Raw genomic sequence first — 16248 nt, 5'->3', positions numbered from 1 at the left:
TGACAAACAGATGCCTGAAAAGATGCTTAAAGTCGCTCATCATGAGGGAAATAAATCAAAACCACATTAAGATACCACCTCACACCTGTCAGAGTAGCTAAAATTAACAACACAGGAAACAATAGATGTTCCAAGGATGTGGAGAAATGGGAACCCTCTTGCACTGTTGGCAGGAACGCAAACTGATGCAGCTGCTCTAGGAAACAATGTGGAGCTTCCTCAAAAAATTAAACATAGAATTACCCTACGACCCAGAAATTGTACTACTAGGAATTTATCCAAAGGACACAAAAATGCTGAATCAAAGGGGCACATGCACCCCAGTGTTTATAGCAGCACTATCAACAATAGCCAAATAACAATAGCCCAAATGTCCATGAACTGATGAATGGATAAAGGAGATATGGTACACACACACACACGCACGCGCGTGTGTGCATGCACACACCACACACACAATATTACTCAGTGATCAAAAAGATGAAATCTTGCCATTTGCAACAACATGGCTGGAACTAGAATGTACTATGCTAAGCTAAATAAGTCAGTCAGAGAAAGACAAATATCATATGATTTCACTCATATGTGGAATTTAAGAAACAAAACAGATGTACATAAAGGAAAGGAAGGAAAAATAAGATAAAAACAGAAAGGGAGGCAAACCATAAGAGACTCTTAAATACAGAGAATAATCTGAGGATTGCTGGAGGGGGTAAGTGGGGGGAATGGGCTAAATGGGTGATGGGCATTAAGGAGGGCACTTGTTGGGATGAGCATTGGGTGTTATATGTAAGTGATGAATCACTAAATTCTTCTGAAACCAATACTACATATATGTTAACTAACTTGAATTTAAATAAATACATATTTTTATATATGTTATTGAGAGTGTGTGTGTGTGCGTGTGTGCGTGGAAACGAAACAAAAATACATCAAGAATGGTTCCTATGTTTATTTCTGGTATAAGCAGCTGAAATAGAAACCATGGCATCTTAGTTTTGAGATTCAAGTATGATTCACCTCTAATCACATATCACTTTGATTCACTTATCACTTTGATAAGCTTAAATTACTTGTGTTATATTCCTAAAACTAGATCCTATCGCCTCCATGTTCAAAACCCTTAAATAGCTCTCTTGTACATATAATAAAAAATGTTAAAATCTGTAACATGAGGGGCGCCTGGGTGGCTCAGTCGGTTAAGCGTCCAACTTCGCCTCAGGTCGTGATCTCGCGGTCCGTGAGTTCGAGCCCCGCGTCGGGCTCTGTGCTGACAGCTCAGAGCCTGGAGCCTGTTTCAGATTCTGTGTCTCCCTCTCTCTCTGACCCTCCCCCATTCATGCTCTGTCTTTCTCTCTGTCTCAAAAATAAATAAACGTTAAAAAAAAAATCTATAACATGATCTATAGGCCATCTATGATTTGGCTCCCACCTATCCTGTATCATTTTCTCACAACACTTTGCCTCCTACCAACAACACATACAGTTATAAAGTTTTCTTTAATTCTATAAAATGTCAAGATCTTAGCCACAAAGGGTCTCCTGCATGATGTTCCTTCTGTATAAAATTTTAATTTCCTTCCCCACTCTCCACCTCTTTTTTTAGTACTCAAATTATATATCATTGTAACAAACATATCTTCAATGACTCCCCATCCCCAACTTCCATTAGGTCCCCTGGTTAGTCTTCATATCTTACCTGTGATAATATATTTAAGTTTACATGTTTGTCTCTCTCCCACTCTAGACTGAGTTAGTCTAGATTAACTAGACTAACAGTAATGTCATTTATTTAATTCCTAAGATATATCCAGTACCTAGTACAATGTATAGTGTACTCAAATACTGAATGAATGAATGCATACAGGAAGAAGAGCAGACGTGAGGGGAGAGAGATTTCAGGTTGGATATTTTTTTATGTTTATTTACATATTTTGATGGGGGGCCGGCCAGAGAGACAGGGAGATAAAGAATCTTAGGCAGGCTCCATGCTGTCAGTGCAGAGCCTCATGCAGGGCTCGATCTCACAACCCTGAGATCACGACCTAAGCCAAAATCAAGAGTTGGACACTCAACCAACTGAGCCACCCAGGAGCCCCAGGTTGGATATTTCTAATGTGAAATATCTATGCAATAGCCAAGGGGAAATGCTAGGCCAACAGATAGAACTATCTGGATTTCAGAAGAAAGATCTAGGATAGAAAGATTGATTTGGGAGTAATCAACAAGTCTATGGTAACTTAAGTCACCCAAAGGTATGAGAATATATAGACAATGAATTTTAAACATTTTTTAATGTTTATTCATTTTTGAGAGACAGAGAGAGAGAGAGAGAGAGAGACAGAGATTGCATGCGTGCGTGCGTGTGTGTGTGTGTGTGTGCCGCAGGGGCAGAGAGAGAGGGAGACACAGGACCAAAGCAGGCTCCAGGTTCTGAGCTTAGAAGAAATTTTAAACAGAAGGGGAAGGGAGGCTAAAACTAAAAGGACAATCAAACTTTTATTCAACATAGTACTGGAAGTCCTTACCAGACCAATTAGGCAGGAAAAAAAAAATAAAAGCCATTCCAAATTGGGAAGGAAAAAATAAAACTGCTGCTATTTGCAGACAAATGATTTCATGTATAGAAAACCCTAAAGACACCATACACAAAAAACTATTAGAACGAATAAATGAATTCAGTAAAGTTACAGGGTATGAAACTAACATAAAAATCTGTTTCACTTTTATATACTAACAATAAACTATCAGAAAGAGAAATTAAGGATAATCCCATTTATAACTGCATCAAAAAGAATACTTAGGAATAAAATTAACAAAGCAGATGAAAGACCTGTACACTGAAAACTGTAAGATACTGATAAAAGAAACTGAAGATATAACTAAATGGAAAGATATTCCTTTCCCATGCACTGGAAGAATTAATACTGTTAAAATGCCCTATGTTACCAAAGCAATGTACAATTTCTTTTTTTTTTTAATGTTTATTTATTTTTGAGACAGAGAGACAGAGCATGAACGGGGGAGGGGCAGAAAGAGAGGGAGACACAGAATCAGAAGCAGGCTCCAGGCTCTGAGCCATCAGCCCAGAGCCCGACACGGGGCTCGAACTCACGGACCATGAGATTGTGACCTGAGCCGAAGTCGGACGCTCAACCGACTGAGCCACCCAGGCGCCCCGCAATCTACAATTTCAATGCAGTTTCTATCAAAACTCCAATGGCACTTTCCGCAGAAAAAGAACAATCCTAAAATTTGGATGGAAGCACAAAAGATCTCAAATACTCAAAGCAATCTTGAGAATTGATAACAAAATTAGAGGTATCATGCTCCCTGATTTCAAACTTTATTACAAAGCTACAGTAATCAAAACACTGTGTTATTGGCATAAGAACAAACACATAGATCAATGGAACAGAATAGAGAGCCAAAAAATAAATCCATGCATATATGATCAATTAATTAAAGACAAAGGAGGCAAGAATATACAAAAGAGAAAGGACAGTTTTTTCCATAAATGGCATTGAGAAAACTGAACTGTTATACACAAAAGAACTTATACACCACTACCTTACAGTATACACAAAATTTAACTCAAAATGGATTAAAGACTTGAATGTAAGATCTGAACCCATAAAACTAGAAGAAAACATAGGCAGTAAACTCCCTAGTATTGATTTTGGTGATGACTTTTTGGACCTGACTCCAAAGGCAAGGTAAACAAAAGCAAACAAATGGAACTACATCAAACTAAACAGCTTCTGCACAAAGCAAACCATCAAGAAAATGAAAAGCAAACCTACCTAATGGGAGAAGATAATTATAAACAATACTTCAAATTAGGGGTTAATATCCAAAATATATAAAGAATTCATCCAACTCAATAACAATAACAACAAACAATCCAATTAAAAACCTATGGAGGATCTGAATGAACATTTTTTCGAAGAAGACATACAGATGGCCAACACTTACATGAAAAGATGCCCAATATCTAATCAGGTAAAAAAGCAAATCAACACGACAATGAGATATTAGCTCATACCTGTCAGAATGGCTATTATCAAAACAAAACAAAACAAAAAATAACAAGCATTGGCCAGGATGTGAAGAAAAGGAACCCTTGTGCACTACTGATGGGAATGTAAATTGGTGCGGCCACTATGGAAAACAGCATGGCAGTTCCTCAAAAAATTACAAATAAAACTACCATATGATCCAGCAATTCCACTTCTAAGCATTTATCTGAGGAAAATGAAAACACTATGTCAAGAAATAAAGGAGTAAACATGAATTCCCATGTTTATTGCAGCATTATTTACAATAGCCAAGATAGGGAAACAACCTAAGTGTCCACTGATGAATGAATGAAGAAGATATGGTATATATACTTATGAGATGTGGTTATAATATAATACATAGTGTGTGTGTATATATATATATATATATATATATATATATATATAATGAAATACTACTCACCCATTAAAAAAAAACGTGAAATCTTGCTATTTGCATGTGACAACATAGATGGACTTTAAGGGTTGAAGGTATTATGCTAAGTTAAATAAGTCAGACAAAAACAAATACTGATTGATTTCACTTCTATGTGAAATATAAAAACTCATAGACACAGAGAACGGATTGGCGGTTGCAGGGATGTGCAAAGAGGATCAGAGTACAAAATTCCAGCTGTAAGTAAGTCTTGAGGATATTATGTATAGCATGGTGACCATAGTCAACAATATTGTATTGCATATTTGAAAGTTGCTAAGAAAGTAGACCTTCAAACTTCTCATCATAAGAAAAAAAATGTATGACTCTTATGGTGATAAATGGTACCTATATTTACTGTGGTATCATTTCACAAAGTATACAATATTAAATCATTATGTTGTACAACTAAAACTAATATGTTATATGTCAATTATATTTCAATTAAAAAAGGAAGGAACATCAAATTGATAGGAGATAAATAAAAAGTGTGTGATACTATAACTGTGTGATACCATTGAGGAGATTATAGGCACATCTCATTTTACTGTGCTTCAAGTTATTTTGCTTTCTCAGATACTGCATTTTTTTATAAACTGAAGGTTTGTGGCAACCCTGCATCAAGCAAGTCTATCAGCACCATTTTTCCAAAAGCATTTGCTCACTTCGTGTTTCTGTGCCATATTTTGGTAATCCTCACAACATTTGAAAGTTTTTCATTATTATCACATCTGTTATGGTCATCTATGATCAGTGATCTTTGATGTTACTATTGTAATTGTTTTGGGGTGCCATGAACCATATCCATATAAGATGGAAAAGTTAATCGATAAATGTTGTGTGCTCCACTGATTAGCTTTTCCCCCATTTCTCTTCCCCATTCTCTTGGTCCTCCCTATTTTCTGACACACAACAGTATTTAAATCAGGCCAGTTAATAACCCTAAAATGGGTTGTAAGTGTTCAAGTGAAAGGAAGAGTTGCACATCTCTCACTTCATATCAAAAGCTAGAAATGATTTAACTTAGTGAGGAAGGCATATTGAAAGCTGAGATAGGCCAAAAGCTATGCTTCTTGCACCAGGTAGCCAAGTTACAAATGCAAAGGAAAAGTTTTTTGAAGAAAATTAACAGTGCTACTTCAGTAAACACACGAATGATGAGAAAGCAAAACAGCCTTATTGCTGATACAGAGAAAGGTTTTTTGTTTTGTTTTGTTTGGGGCTTTTTTTTCTTTCCTAATTTTTATTTAAATTCTAGTTAGTTAACATATAGTATAATATTATTTGCAAGAGTAGAATTTAGTGATTCATCACTTACATATTACACCCTGTACTCAACACAAGTGCCCTCCTTAATACCCATCACCCATTTAGCCCATCCCACACCCAACTCCCTCCATCAACCCTCATTTTGTTCTCCATCATAAAAAGTCTCTTATGGGTTAATTTCCTCTCTCTTTTCTCTCCTTCCTGTATGTTCATCAGTTTTATTTCTTAAAACTCCACATATAAGTGAAATCATATGGTATTTGTCTTTCTCTGCCTGCCTTAATTTGCTCAGTATAATACTATCTAGCTCCATCCACATCATTGCAAATGGTAAGATTTCATTCCTTTTGATGGCTGAGTAATATCCCATTGTATATACATACGACATCTTCTTTATCTATTCATCAGTTGATGGGCATTTGGGCTCTTCCCATAGTTTGGCTATAGCTGATAATGCTACTATAAACATCAGAGAACATGTGACCCCTTCAAATCTATATTTTTGTATCTGTTGGGTAAATACCTAATAGTGCAATTGTTGGATGGTAGGGTAGTTCTCTTTTTAACTTTTTTAAGAACCTCCATACTGTTCTCCAGAGTGGCTGCACCAGTTTGCATTCCCACCACCAGTACAAGAGGGCTTCCCTTTCTCCACATCCTCACCAACAGTTGTTTCTTGCATTGTTAATTGTAGCCATTCTAACAGGTGTGAGGTAATAGCTCATCATGGTTTTGATTTGTATTTCCCTGATGATGAATGATGTTGAGCATCTGTTCATGTGTTTGTTAGCCATCTGGATGTTTTCCAAAAAATGTCTATTCATGTCTTCTGCCCATTTCTTCACTAGATTATTTGTTTTTTAGGTGTTGAGTTTGATAAGTTCTTTATAGATTTTGGATACTAACGTTTTATCAGATATGTCATTTGCAAATATATTCTCCCAATCCATAGGCTGCCTTTTAGTTTTGTTGATTGTTCCTTTCATTATGCAGAAACTTGATAAAGTCCCAATAGTTCATTTTTCCTTTTGTTTCCCTTGCCTCCAGAAATGTGTATAGTAAGAAGTTGCTATGGCCAAGGTCAGAAATTGCTGCCAATGTTCTCTTGATGGTTTTCTGTCTCACATTTAGGTATTTCATCTATTTTGAGGTTATTTTTGTGTATGGTGTAAGGAAGTGGTCCAGTTTCATTCTTCTGCATGTTGCCATCCAGTTTTCCCAACACCATTTGTTAAAGAGACTGCCTTTTGTCCATTGGATTTTTTCCCATGTTTTGTGAAAGACTAATTGACCATATAGTTGAAGCTCCATTTCTGGGTTTTCTACTCCATTACATTGATCTGTATGTCTGTTTTTCTGTCGCCAGTACTATACTGTCTTGATGACTACAGCTTTGTAATATAGCTTGAAGTGTGGAATTGTGATGCCTCTAGCTTTGCTTTTCTTTTTCAAGACTGCTTTGGCTACTTGGGGACTTTTGTGGTTCCTTACAAATTTTAGGATTGTTTGAGCTCTGTGAAAAACGCTGGTGGTGTTTTAATAGAGATTGCATTAAATGTGTAGATTGCTTTTGTAGTATAGACATTTTTAAAATGTTTGTTCTTCCAATCCATGAGCATGGAATGTTTTTCCATTTCTTTGTGCCATCTTCAATTTCATTCATAAGTGTTTTATAGTTTTCAAAGTACAGATCTTTTATCTCTTTGGTTATGTTTATCCTTGATATCTTATGGGTTTTGGTGCAATTGTAAATGGAATTGATTCCTTGATTTCACTTTCTGCTACTTCATTATTGGTGTATAGAGATGCAACAGATTTCTGCATGTTGATTTTGTACCTATTTGCTGAACTCATGTATCATTTCCAGAAATTTTTGGTGGAGTCTTTTGGGTTTTCTATATAGAATATCATGTCATCTGAGAATACTGAAAATCTGACTTCTTCCTTGCCAATTTGGATGCCTTTTGTTTCTTTTTGTTGTCTGATTGCTGAGGCTAAGACTTCCAGTTCTGTTAAATAGTAATGGTGAGAATGGACATCCCTGTCTTGTTCGTGACTATGGAGGAAAAGCTCTTAGTTTTTTTCCTTTGAGGATATTAGCTGTGCGTCTTTCATATATGGCCTTTATGATGTTGAGGTATGCCTCTATGCATTCTTTGTTGAGGGTTTTTATCAAGAATGGATGCTGTATTTTGTAAAATGATTTTTCTGCATCTATTGAGAGGATCATATAGTTATTTTCCTTTCTTTTATTGATGTGGTGTATCACATTGACTGATTTGTGAATATTGAACCACACTTGCAGCTCAGGAATAAATACCACTTGATTGTGGTGAATGATTCTTTTGTACTGTTGGATTTGATTTGCTAGTATCTTGGTGAGAATTGTTGCATCCATGTTCATCAGGGATATTGGCCTGTAATTCTCCTTTTTATAGTGGGGTCTTTGTCTGGTTTTGGAATCAAGGTAATGCTGGTCTCATAGAATGAATTTTGAAGTTTTCCTTCCATTTCTATTTTTTGGAACAGTTTGAGAAGAATCAGTGTTATCTCTTCTTCTTTAAATGTCTGGGAGAATTCCCCTCGGAAGCCATCTAACCCTGGACTTTTGTTTGTTGGGAGATGTTTGATGATTGAGTCAATCTCTTTGCTGGTTATGTGTCTGTTCAAATTATCTATTTCTTCCTGTTTGTTTTGGTAGTTTGTGAGTTTGCAGGAATTCATCCATTTCTTCCTGATTTCCCTTTTTTTGGCATATAATTTTTCACAATATTCACTTGTAATTGTTTGTATTTCTTTGGTGTTGGTTGTGATCTTTCTTTCATTCATGATTTTACTTTGGGGGTCCTTTCTCTTTTCTTTTTGATAAGTCTGGCGAGGGGGTTATCAAATTTATTAATTCTTTTAAAAAAATCTCTTAGTCTCATTGATCTTAATATGGTTTGTTTGTTTCTGTATTACTTCTGGTGTTATCTTTATTATTTCCCTTCTTCTCTTGGCTTCAGGTTTTATTTGCTGTTCCTTTTCTAGCTCTACTAGGTATAAGGTTGAGTTGTATATTTGAGACTTTTCTTATTTCTTCATGTAGACTTGTATTGCAATATACTTGCCTCTTAGGACTGCCTTTGCTGCATCTGAAAGGTTTTGGACTATTGTTTTCATTTGCTTCCATGTATTTTTTTTTTAATTTCTTCTTTAATTTCCTGGTTAACCCATTCATTTTTTAGATGTTCTTTAACCTCCATGTATTTATGGTCTTTGCTAATCTTTTCTTGTGGTTGTCTTCAAGTTTTATAGTGTTGTAGTTCTGAAAATAAACATGGTATGATCCCAATCTTTTTGTATTTGTTGAGGCTGATTTGTGACCCAGTATGTAATCTATTCTGGAAAATGTTCCATGTGCACTTGAGAAGAATGTGTATTCTGCTGCTTTAGGATGAAATGTTCTGAATAGATCTGTTAAATCCATCCAGTCTAGCGTGTCATTCAAAGCCATTGTTTCCTTGTTGATTTCCTGTGTCAATGATCTGTCCAATGCTGTAAGTGGGGTGTTAAAGTCCCAAACTATTATTGTATTATTATCAATGAGTTTCTTTATGTTTGTGATTAATTGGTTTATATATTTGCATGCTCTTGTATTGGGGGCATAAATATTTACAATTGTTAGCTCTTCTTGATGGATAGACCCCTTAATTGTGATGTAATGCCCTTTTTCAACTCTTGTTACAGTCTTTGGTTTAAAAATCTAGTTTGTCTGATGTAAGTATGGCTTCTTTGACTTTCTTTTGACGTCCTGGCATGATAGATGGTTCACCATTCCTTCACTTTCAATATGCAGGTGTCTTTAGCTCTAAAATGAATCTCTTGTAGGAGCATATAGATAGGTCTTGTTTTTTTATCCATTCTGATAGCCTATAACTTTGGATTGGAGCATTCAGTCCATTCACATTCAGTGTGATTATTGATTGATAGATATTAATTTAGTGCCTTTGTGTTACCTACAAAATTGGTGTTTCTGGTGATGTTCTCTGTTCCTTTCTAGTCTTTGCTGGTTTTGGTCCTTTTTTCCCCAAAAAGTATCCTTTAATATTTCTTGCAGAGCTAGTATAGTGGTCATGAACTGCTTTAATTTTTGTTTGTCTGGGAAACTCTTTATCTTTCCTTCTATTCTGAATGATAGATCCCAAAGATCTAGCTAACATAATTTATGAAGGTGACTACACTAAACAAGATTCTCAAGGTAGACTAAATAGCCTTCTATTGGAGAACATGCCATCTGGAATTTTCACAGCTTTCAAAGCTTCAAAGGATAGGCTGACTCTTCCCTTGTTAGGGACTAATAGACCTGGTGACTTTAAATTGAAGCCAATGCTCATTTACCATTCTCAAAATCCTAGGGCACTTAAGAATTATGATAAATCCACTCTGTCCATGCTCTATTCTATAAATGAAACAAAACCTGTATGACAGTACATTTGTTTACAAGATGGTTTACTAAATATTTTAAGCCCACTGTTGAGCTCTACCACTCAGTAATATTTCAAAATATTACTACTCATTGCATGCTACAGAGAAATCACTTGTGAAAGAGTCAATCAGTGAGGCAAACTTCACTGTTGTCTTATTTTAAGAAATTGCCACAGCCACCCTAACCTTCATCAATCAGTACTCTGATCATTCAGCAGCCATTGATATTGAAGCAAGACCCTCCACAAACAAAAGATTATGACTCACTGAAAGCTTAAATGATGGTTAGTATTTTTTAACAATCACGTATCTTTTAATTAAGGCTTATACACTATATTTTTAGACATAATGCTATAGCACACTTAACAGACTACAGTGTAATGTTAACATAACTTTTACATGCACTAGGAAACCAAAAAAAATGACTCTCTTTATTGTAGTGGTCTGGAACCAAAACCCACAATATCTCCAAGGTATGCTTATACACTTAGCTATAATCAAAACACATTGTGTCCATGAATCAAAATTTGGCAGCAGATGTAGAAGCCATCAAGGGGAACCAGTGAACGGCGAGTAAGTTGAGAACTACTTGTCTCTGAGAGTTAGACTCACCTCAGAGCATACCATATTCTTCTGATTCCCTCTTAATTCATAATTAATGGAGAGTTAACCACATTTTGGCTTTCTATCTCAGGCCTACTCTGCCTATGCTCAACAAAGCCTGCATGATAGCATGGTTTACTGAGTATTTTAAGCCCACTGTTAAGAATTATTGCTCAGAAAAAAATTCCTTTCAAAATATTACAGCTCATTGACAATGCCCCTGGTCACCCACAGCTTGGATGGAGATGTACAAGGAGATTACTGCTTTTATGCCTGCTAACAGAATATCCCATCCATACTGCAGCCCATGGATCAAGGAGTAATTCTGACTTTCAAGTCATTATTTAATAAATACACAACACAAGGCTACAGTTGCCATAGATAGTGATTCCTCTGATGAATCTGGGCAAAGTAAATGAAAACCTTCTGGAAGGTATTCACTATTCTAGATGCCATTAACATTCATGATTCACAGGAAGAGGTCAAATATCAACATTCACAGGAGTTGTGAAGTTGATTCCAACCCTAATGGATGACTTTGAGGGGTGCAAGACTTCAGTGGAGCAAGAAACTGAAGATGTGGTGGAAATAGCAAGAGAACTAGCACTAAAAGTGGAACCTGAAGATGTGACTGAATTGCTACAACTCTTGATGACGTTTTAACAGATGAGGAGTTGTTTCTTACGGAGAGGCAAAGAAAGTAGTTTCTTGAGATGGAATCTACTGCGGGTGAAGATGCTGTGAAAACTGTTAAAAAGACAACAACAAGACTATTACATAAACTTCATTGATAAAGCAGTGGCAGGGTTAGAGAAGAATGACTCCAATTTTGAAAGAAGTTCCACTGTGAGCAAAATGCTGTCAAACAGCATCACATACTACAGAGAAATCATGAAAGGAAGCGCCAATCATTGGGGCAAACTGCAGTGTTGTCTTTTTAGAAATTGCTCCTGCCACTGTAAACTTCAGCAACCAGCACCCTGGTCAGCAGCCATTCAATACCTGAGGCAAGATCCTCCTCGCCAACAGATTTTGACTTGCTGAGAGTTGAGATGATAGTTAGCTTTTTTTTTCTGCAGTATTTTTTAAATTATGTACACTGTTTTTTAAGATGTAATACTATTGAACACTTAATAAACTACAGTGAAGTGTAAACATAAATTTTATATGAGCCAGGAAATCAGAAAATTCATTTGACTCACTTTATTGTGATGGTCTGGAACCAAACCCCTAGTATCTATCTCTGATGTATGCCTGTATTTCAAAAGCAGACTAAATAATATCAAATACTGCAAAAAGATAAGGACTAAAAACTGTCTACGAGATTTAGTGACAAAACCACTGACTTACGATAGCAGTATCAATGGAATGATAGGAACAGAAATAGATTTTCAATTACAGGCTAACATTAGTATATTTTGGCTTTAATTCCAGACCACCACGATAAAGCAAGTATCACAATAAAGCTACCAAAAACTTGGACACTTATGTTAAAAGAGGGATCTCAGGGCCTTTTCTTCTTTTTTAAAGGCTGGAAGCTGAGCATATTTAAATTATCTGAGATAGAATCAATAGAGTAAGAAATCAAATTTAGACAACTTCTAGAGCTTTATATCCCAGAGGAAGGATGTAGGACCCAAAGCACAGGCAAAGGGATTCAGCCTTAGAATGGTAATTCCCCTTCTCTGCACTAAGAGGAAAGATGGGGAGAATTCTGTTACATTTGTAGATGGAGGGGGGCAACAATTAAGGAACAGTTTCAACTTTCTCTGTGAATTAGAAAATGAGGTAGTCTGCTAAAATTGGGTAGAGAGCTAACAGAATAAAAAGTTCACATATGCGAGATTTAAATTAGTCACTACCCTGAAAAGTAAAGGAAAAGAGAAAAAAATTTTAGGCAGCATTGTGGGATTATGAGTATGGAAACAATGAATTTCTAATAGCACTAACTGTGTGATTCTATGATTTCCTCTGCAGCACTTGCCCAAGCCAAAATTGAGGGACTATGACTGATCCATGGTTTGTATTTGGAAGAGTACAATGAACAAAAATAAAATAAAATAAAATAAAATAAAATAAATAAAATAAAATAAAATGGCAAGTAAGTTAAAGGTATTGGCAATAGAACACTTAAATGAAAGTAGACAAGGTGGAAAGGCTGCGTAAGTAAAAAAGAAAAAAATTGCAAGGTCCTAATGGAGAAGAATCGAGTGGAAATCTAACTAATGCCAAGTAAAGGTGTGGTGGGAACAATGTAGTGATAAAGCTGAGTAGAGTGAAGGCTGACATAACGTAGATGACATTTGAGAAGTGATTTTCCCCACTGAAAGGCCTACCCAAACATCATATTGTATGCACTTGTTTATGGATAAATTATAAATAGGATCGATTTTATATACTTATTATTAAATCTTAAATACTTTTAAATAATATTTGATTTATAAAATGTAATTCTTACTAGCTCAGGTTACCATTAAAAAAAAACCAAATGCCCTGTTCACATGGTAAGCCACAAAATACTTCAATAATTATGTATTGATCTGAGTAAAGCAAAAAGCTAAAAATTCCTGGTCTAGGTCAACCTGTTAATTTTACAGAAAAGGAAACAGGATTCTAGAAGTCAAGTGATTTACCCAAATTCAGCAACTTGCCATAGCAACAGAACTTTAAAAATAAATGGAACTTTTCAGAAAAATGTTTCCTGTATTGAAAAATAACTCACTCCTTACCCTTCTAAATAGAAATATTTCATAATTATCAACCTTTCTTCTAAGAATCTCAGAATATTTGTCACAAATATTTTATCATGCTTAAAAATTACTGTGTTCATCATGCTTATAAATTAAAATATTACACAATTCATAAGCCCTTGCCTAATGTACAATTTCTATGAATTTCTTTGCCAAAAATTATCAAGGAAAAATTGATCTGCTCAGTCAACATAGATGATACATTTTATTTACACCACTGATTGAAGTTATTTCATTTCTTTTATAATCTTCCTCAACATAGCACTACAGCCATTACTAGAAAAGATGAATTTGGCAAGTGAGATGAACCTATTTGTCTTACCAGCAGTTTAACCACTCAACTGGTATACAAAAAACAAACAAACAAACAAACAAAAAGCTCAGAATATGTGCCAGGCATTGAGTTATGCACTGGAAAAAACAAGATAGGAACTATCTTCCATACATAATAGAGGCTCACTAAGTACCTGGTTATAGGAAGGAGCAATTTCAGTCTTCTGATTAAATATTTTGACTTATCCACTATGCTACACCTAAAGATTAAAAATATTATACGTCACTCTACCTCAAGGAATTTTAAATCTGGTGGTGGAGATGAGACAGACAGGCATTATACATACCCACTAATGAGTTAACTGTATCAGATGCCAGAATTTTATATCCAACTGGATGTTGGCCAATAGAGTACTCATCTGGGAAATGGACAGTGAAAGTTCTAATCCACCAATGATATCACTATCAAAATATTTTATAATTTTTACAGTTTTTCCTGTCAGTTTCACTAAGATCATTACTTTATTATCAAATCTCATTTTAAGTGAAGAAGTGCACTACTTCATTTATTCCAAGTCAAACCCACATTTTTTAAGCTATTCCTCAAAAATCCAACCTCAAGGGATGGTTTCTCCAGCCTTACTTCTTCCCAAAAGAACATCCTGCAAATTCTTAAAATTTCAAAATAAGAATTTCCAAAATGATTCATAAATGAGAGCAAGACCTCCTCTTAAGAATAACACTTAATCCCCATTATTTGTAGATTCCATGTCTGCAAATTCTCCTACTCACTAAAATTATTTTCAAACTCAAAATCAATGCAACACTTTCACATCATTCACAGAGAGAGTGGCAAGAAATTTGAATCATGCAGTGCTGAGGTCAAACAATGACAAGTTCTGCCTTCTTGTTCCAGCTCTCATTCTGGAATACTGTAAATTAATGTCCTTCCCATAGCCTATTTGGTCTCACTTTTTTGTAATTTTGTCCTTTTTTGTAGATGAATTCCCTGTTTAAAATGGACCCCATACATAGTGTTTAAATGTTGTGACAAGGCTCACAGGAACCTAATGTGTTATTTCTCCTAGGAGCATTGGTTCCAGATTCACTAATTCAGTTTTCATGGTGACTATTATAGAGTATAACTACCCCAAATAACAAATGTGACACTTTCATGCACTGAAAGTTAAATAACGTGACAGGGCAATAGAGTTCACTCATCAAAATGACCTACCACTTCCCAATACTGAGCATTATTCCATGAGAATAATGTCAAATAAATGGTTCAGAAAATAGGTGCTAGGGTTCTAGAGAAGAGACTCCTTTTTTTTTTTTTAAATGAAGTTTATTTTGAGAGAGAGAGCGAGAAAGCACACGTGGGGGAAGGGCAGAGAGAGAAAAAGAGAATCCTAAGCAGGCGCCGCAATGTAAGCACAGAGCCAGATGCAGAGCTCAAACTCACGAACCACGAGATCATGACCTGAGCTGAAGCTGGATGCTTAACCAACTAAGCCACCCCAGTGCCCCTAGGGAAAAGACTGTTATTCCTATAGTTCAATAGTTTCCCCAGCCAGGACAAAGGTAGACCAGTCTTCTGTCATTAGCTGTAACGTATACAGGCAGGTATCAGAAGCTTAAGCACAAAATCATCAGAGTCAGAAAAGAAAAAAGTAAGTTCAAAATGGGCAGTAAGTTCAAACATGGTCTTGGTGAATACAAGAAACCGAAACAAAGCCTGTGTCCTGATGGGCCAGAGTTCTTTAAAGGGCCTAAGAGTGGGTTTGACACGAGTGAAGAGAGAATGTAAACTTAAGTGGGTAAGATTTCAATAAGCCACTGTACTCATACCTTTAAATTTTAAAAGTATCACACCCTTTTCATGGTTTCCCTCTGAAAAATTATTTTACCCAATTGTGACAGTTTAATTTTGTGTTAGCTAGGCCACAGTACCCAGATATTTGGCCAAATGCTATTCTCGATGTTTCTGTGAAGGTAATTTTTGGACAGGATTAACATGTAGCTCAGCAGACGTTGACTAAAGCAGATTGCCCTCTATAATGTGCGTAAGCCACATCCAAGCAATTGAAGGCCTTAAGACAAATACTGACTTTTCCTGAGAGTTCAATTTCACCAGCGACTGACTGCAGACTCAAACTGCAACTCTTTCCTGAGTCTCCAGCTGGCCAGAGACTCTCTACCTTGCAGATTTTGGACTTGCTAGCTTCCACAGCTGTGAACCAATTCCTTCAAATCAATTAATCAATCTCTCACCCTCTCCCTATGTATATATATATACACACACACACACACATACACATACACATACACACACAAATTGTCGCAGTTTCTCTGGAGAAATCTAACACACCAATGTAAATTTCAAAATGCAAGT

At 35.9% G+C, this 16248-nt stretch overlaps 1 protein-coding gene across 4 annotated transcripts in view; it reads right to left on the bottom strand.

The window, feature by feature from the left end:
• Positions 1-16248, bottom strand: part of UNC79 (unc-79 homolog, NALCN channel complex subunit) — a 315670-nt gene that overhangs the window by 297127 nt on the left and 2295 nt on the right. The gene's annotated exons all lie outside the window — the stretch shown is intronic.

Source organism: Acinonyx jubatus, chromosome B3, assembly GCF_027475565.1.
Source record: "Acinonyx jubatus isolate Ajub_Pintada_27869175 chromosome B3, VMU_Ajub_asm_v1.0, whole genome shotgun sequence".
In the NCBI taxonomy this organism is placed as follows: Eukaryota; Metazoa; Chordata; class Mammalia; order Carnivora; family Felidae; genus Acinonyx; species Acinonyx jubatus.
This window is presented reverse-complemented; position numbering and strand designations above follow the sequence as displayed.